Raw genomic sequence first — 6,195 nt, forward strand, 5'->3', positions numbered from 1 at the left:
TTTATTTTACTCATGCCAAATGACATAACATCACCAGTATTTTTGCGATAAATTGCTTTGCCGTTTAGCTGAATAAAGTGTGTGTGTGTGTGTGTGTGTGTGCATACCTCTCAACCCTCATACACCGCACACCTATGTATTTATACCTGACCCAACAGTCTCGTTTCTTATTTCATCCACTGGCTGTGAAACCGAAGCCTCTGGGTGCATCATGAAACTTGTTTTGTTTTCTCGGTTCCTAGCTTTATTTTATTTAAATTAATTAAGGACACACAAAGCCGAATTAAAATATTAGGTGAGAACCCTCTCAAGAGCATGAACAGATCGGGTGGCAGGTTTATGAAGCACCTCAATTACTCTGAGCACTTCAATCAAAATTAAAGTCTCTTTACTGATGATGGACATTGATAATTATCTGATTGGAAACTTTAATTCAAGGTAAACCATTGCACTTTTTTGTAAGTATCAGGCTTTGGAAAACTCGGACCTTACCGTAAATGCAACTGCACATTAGTGATGTGGTACAACAGGATCAACAGCACAATGGCATTGTTTCAACCTTAATGAAAGTTCAGAATTTGTTTAGAGAAGGTCAATCCAGAGAGCGTGTGTTACTTTTGCAAGGTCCAGAACCAGGACCAAACCAGATCTTGACCGTAAACGTACAATATATGCAACCAAAAACTATTTTAGACAAGCCTTTTTTGGCAGTTTGTAGCTGTTTGATCTCCTGTCCAGATCCTCTCAGGTTGGTTTCATCTGGGACAAACAAAATCCAGCCAAAAGCCAGCAAGTAGAAGAATCTGGGTTAAACCGGAGAGATATTTACCTGCAGAGCAAACACATGACCGCATAGACCTGTGATTATCACAAGGCAATCTGAGGTTAGTCTAATCACTAGGTGAGTTAAAACAAACCCAGGGAGGAGACATCCAGTAACAACAAAAAGTACTGGGACGACGGAAGCAGACGGGCTGTACCAGACACGTCTCAAATCAGTTAAGAAGTGGAAGCATGTTTAAACATCTGAAGGGTTTCATTTCTTTTTTAAACACAGTTCAGAAGGGTTTCATTTTTGATCTTGTGTCTCTGGATTTGGGACTTAATCACACCGTGGAAATGCTTTTATATTGCCGCACAAGTGATGACCTGTTTTCCGATTTGCCTGCACATTTCCACCTTTACAGTCCAGCTGACTTTTTGGGGCTTTTGATATTCCAGGGACATAAACCCTTCTGGTGTACGTCTAAACTTGCTAGTTGCTGGAGAAATGTGGACGTCTTCATTCATTCATTTGTTTGTTTGTTTGATCTTTTTACAAACTCCAGCCTGGTCAGGTTCATGTGGTCTGAAGCCTGTACCCAAAACATTGGGAATAATGTGAGCAAATTCCCATAGTCCATAGCAGGTTATTATCCTTGTTGACTCACTGACTCACTTACTCACTCAAGTCATTTATACTTCAAAGATAATAAGGAGTAGCTAATCCACGTGGTGGCTTTAAGGCTTATAAATTACTGCTCGAGTGGCATGGTGGTGCAGTGGGTAGTGCTGCTGCCTTACAGCGGAAAGGGCCTGGGTTCGACTGGCTGATGGATTGGCTACTATGTTTGGGGTGTTTCCATCCATTAACCCAATGAATTGGACTCACCTTTGCCCTGACCATGATGGAGTGATGGTAAAACAGACAGTGAATGAATTAATTCATTCTTCTTGTAATGATTTTTCCTCTGGTGGTTTTTAAAACATCAGGCAGGGTGTTGCATATAAAAGAAACTCCCAAATGATCAGTAACAAGATCAAGTGCTTTGAGTCCAGTGTGTTTAAAAAGCCATGCTAAACCAGCACAGTGGCTTAACTGGTATTGTAGGCATTGCACAGCAAAATGGGTCTTGTGGACCTGGGGTTGATCCTTTTATCTGATCACTGTCAGCTCCAAAAACATGCAGAAAGTGAACTGGCTACTCTTGACCAGTGAAATGAGTGAGTGGGCTGCCCTGTACAAGGCGTATTCCTGCCTTAAGCCCAGTGTAGCACCCACCTCCGGTCACTGTGAGCTCCCAAAAAGGAGGACTGGCTGTTCTATATAGTTCCTAGGTGTAAGTGAGTGAATGTATGAGTGTAAGTGTGTCCTGCAATTGACTGATGGGCTTTCCAAGGTGTTTTATGGCTTGTGTTTTACGTAGCAGCACAGGCCAGATTACAATGAGGCACTCACTGCAAATAAAAAAAAAACATGCAGATTTTTTAATTACTATAACATGAATATAACTGAGAATATTTATAAAGAAATATTTCTCTTTCAGGTTCTAAATGAAATAAGTTTCATTAATGAAATATTAGTAGTGCGTCACTGTGTTCGTCCAGCATGAGTCAGTATACTGTGAAAGTGACACTTTTGCCCACATCCTAAATTAGTTTCCTCTTTCTAAATATCACTTTCTAAATATACATTTCAGATCCATGGATACCAGATTAGAATTACAATCTTCATCTGAGCTTCCTTTTAACTTTAATCAGCCTTTAGATCATCCCACGTACTTTTATACAATTATTTAACCCACTAATTATAGAGACAGTAACACCAGCTGCAGGAACACCATCTAATGCTAACATTTTGAACATTTTTGTGCTTTATTGTGTTAAGGATTTGAATTTGAATAGACATAATTGCTATTTTTGCCATCAGTCTACACCTACTCATCTGAAATTACCAAGTATATAAAAAAACTAGTAAAACTAGTAAAACTATTTAGGCCCTTTACTGTGGCGCTTTAAGTAATAATCAGGTGCATCCTGATGGTTTTGATTATCTTTGAGAAGTTTATAGAACTGAATTATCTGCCACCTGTTGCATTTTAAATTTATTGGACATAGTCTGGATTGGCACATCTGGATCTACAAAGACCCCCCAATTTACACTGCATTGTAAGGACAAACACCAAACCACGACGTCTAGAGAACTGTCTGTGGATCTCCATCATCTAATTGTGGCAAAGCATAAAGCAGGGCATGGATATAAAACAATATCTAAGGCTTTAAGTGTTCGCAGAACCACAGTGGCCTCAATAACTTGAAAATAAAAGAAGCTTGGAACAACCCTGAGCCTTGCTAGAACAGGTCAAATTAAGCAATCAGGCAGGAAGGGCCCTGGTCACCCAACAGTCACTCTTAAAAAGCTCCAGCTCATGTGCAGAGATGGAAGAACTTGTTAAATAATCAACCATCTCCTCAGCATGTCTCTGATAAAGCCCAGATGTTTTGCCATCCTATCTGATGGAGCTTGAGATGATCTGCCATGAAGAAAGGGAGAAACTACCTAAATCCAAGTGTGCAAAGCTTGTAAAAATGTAGCCAGGAGCACTTGTATCTGTAATTGCATTGAGCCTTACTGAAGCAGGCCAAATTAAGCAATCAGATAGAAAGGGCTTATGAACAATCCCTCTAAAAGAGTCCCAGCTCCTGTGCAGATATGGAAGAACCTGTTGAAAGAACAACCATCACCTCAGCATGTCTCTGATTGTCCTTGAATGGCCCAGCCAAAGCCCAGATGTTTTGCCATATTATCTGATAGAGATTAAGAGGATCTGCCATGAAGAATGGGAGAAACTATCCAAATCCAAGTGTGCAACACTTGATGTAGAGATGTAGCCAGGGAGAATTGTATCTGTATTTGCTGTCAAAGGGCTTCTACAAAGCATCAAATAAAGGGTCTGAAAATATTCATTCAAAAATAAAACAAAGGCAAAATAAACGAATTTGTCAGTTGGTCTGAAAACTTACTGAAACCACTGTATACACCCAGTAATCAGGTCTTTACAGCTGCTCATAGATGTTGCATTCAACAGCAACATTAAATATATTCCTGAGCATTCACCCACAATAGAGGGATTACATACTCTAACTTAGCTCTGGGTGTGAATTAATGGATTTCCAACCTTTGTTTGCAGAATAAACTTCAGCTCATTGCTTTGCAGACCAGAATAAAGCTGTTTAAGAAGATAAAAGAACTCATAAATAGACCCACATTCACACCGAGAACATGAGTCACACCGAGAACATTAAAGGTGGTGAGGGTGAGGGCAGGGATCTTTTCCTATTAAATGTGAAAAAATTTTTGGGATTTGACAGAATTTACCAGAGGGCAAAAAGACTCCACTGCCAAGCATGCAACATAAAACATGAGACAGGTTTAAAACCAAAAGTGTATATTTAAATCAGGCTGCAGAAACAGTTACGTGAGTCCTGTAGCGCTGCTAAATGACCTGTTTATAGACATCAATTTACAGCTTATGTTCAAAACTGGCTTTCTGGTAACACTTTTCTTGAACCTTGAATCATAAGACAATAATATGATAATCATGTCACAAATACACTACATGGCCAAAGTATGTAGACAGCTGGCTATAAGCTTGTGGGCCGTCCCATTCCAAAAACATTATCCAGCCTCCACATTTCAGGAAGGCGTTCCAGAACATTTTAATGAGAGTCTGTAAGCATTCGAGAGCTCAGGTACTTCACACCACACTCGACAAACTAAGTCTTAATAATTGTTGCTTTGTGCACAGGGGCATAGTCATGCTGGAACAGAAAAAGGGCATTTCTCATTTTAGCAATGAGTTAGCAATAAGTGGGCTAAAGCACCTGAACTCGTTTATGAAGGGTGTGAACATACGTACTTTTGCCAATGTTGCATTTGTTATGCCAGATCTTGTTTGCTGTCATAAATTACTATTAGGGCTTGAAAACATATCAGTAGCCCAACAATAGCAGCTGATATTAAAGTCTAATGATCATGTTGGGTTTTGTATCAGTATAATTAAGCAAAATGAATTTTTAAATGTTCTATAGGGAAACCATGGTTGGTAACCAAGACAATGCTAAGAACCCATGCAGGGTTTTTTTCAGTGCTAGGCTTTTGTTTGTAAATCTGGCTTATGTTGGCTTAAAGCTGAGTGGAGCATAGACTTACTAGGTCAGGAACACACTATGTTTGAATATCAGTCAGTTTGTGTCTCCTGAAGGTGGAGCTGTGTTCCAAACCACACGCTGCTGCTATATGACTAAGAATATGTCTAATTAGTGCTCAACCAGTGGTTTAACTTCTCACTGCGTAGCACATAGAAAGCGGATTGAGATACAGACAGGAAATCGCTTCTCTGTGCTGTGTAAACAATGTCCGCCTGTTATAACAATACATGTAATCTCACTTGGCTAAAACTGACCAGACAAATAGGGCAGAGTTTAAAAAGTCTGTGAACGTCAGCTTCACTTACGTCTTAAGACATGAAATCTCATTAGAGATGACAGCTAGGCTTGCGGGACTAACACAGAGCCGAAGACATCTGACTTTATAGTTTCTTAAACTCAATTAGGACTTGATCACAATGTCCAGTGATGTGACAATTCGATGAACTGTCATGACATAATGTTTGATGCAAATTACAAACTGTGCGTACATGTCAACAAGTGTCATAAAATTGGACAGAAAATGTGAAGTGGACAAAGCAGTCATGGCATCATACAAAACCAATATGGATGCTCAGGTGACACAGCCGTCTCAGCTGTGGCCAACACACGATTGGCTGTGTGTTTGAAAGGAGGAGGGACAATGGTTGGGCACGGCTTGCTCATCGCTGCTGCAATTACGGCCTCTGTTGGTCGGTCAAGGTGCCTGCACAAGAAGTGGTTGGTCACAGATGGCAGTCCATGACTCTCCAAACCCGCCTCTAGCAGGTGAAAAGAAGCGGTCGACGGCAGTGCGTACAAGCAAATGAGAGCAGGGTTTTCATTGGATATGACTAGACTGGGTGAAAAGGGGGAAATTGAATGAATAAACAATAAAAAAAAAAAGGAGGATTTTATATCATCAGAAATCTGCCATGACATGTTTATGACCTGATTATTATGGTGGAATGATGCAGGGTTCAAGTAAAGCATCACGGTCCTGTTACAAAGAAACATTGTTAATGCAAATAAAAGAAATCAATAAAAAGTCACAAATACAAAATAGATAAAAAGGAAAAATCAAAACATATATAAAATAGCTTCAAAAGTCCAGTTTTCTGACATGTTGATAAATAAAAACATTTCAGGAAAAATTTGGATAAAAACACAACTGAACACAAAAGATTATAATTAATTAAATAAAACATAATTGCACTCCATTATTCTGTACATTCATATCTGACATTC

This window comes from Trichomycterus rosablanca, chromosome 3 (assembly GCF_030014385.1).
Source record: "Trichomycterus rosablanca isolate fTriRos1 chromosome 3, fTriRos1.hap1, whole genome shotgun sequence".
In the NCBI taxonomy this organism is placed as follows: domain Eukaryota; kingdom Metazoa; phylum Chordata; class Actinopteri; order Siluriformes; family Trichomycteridae; genus Trichomycterus; species Trichomycterus rosablanca.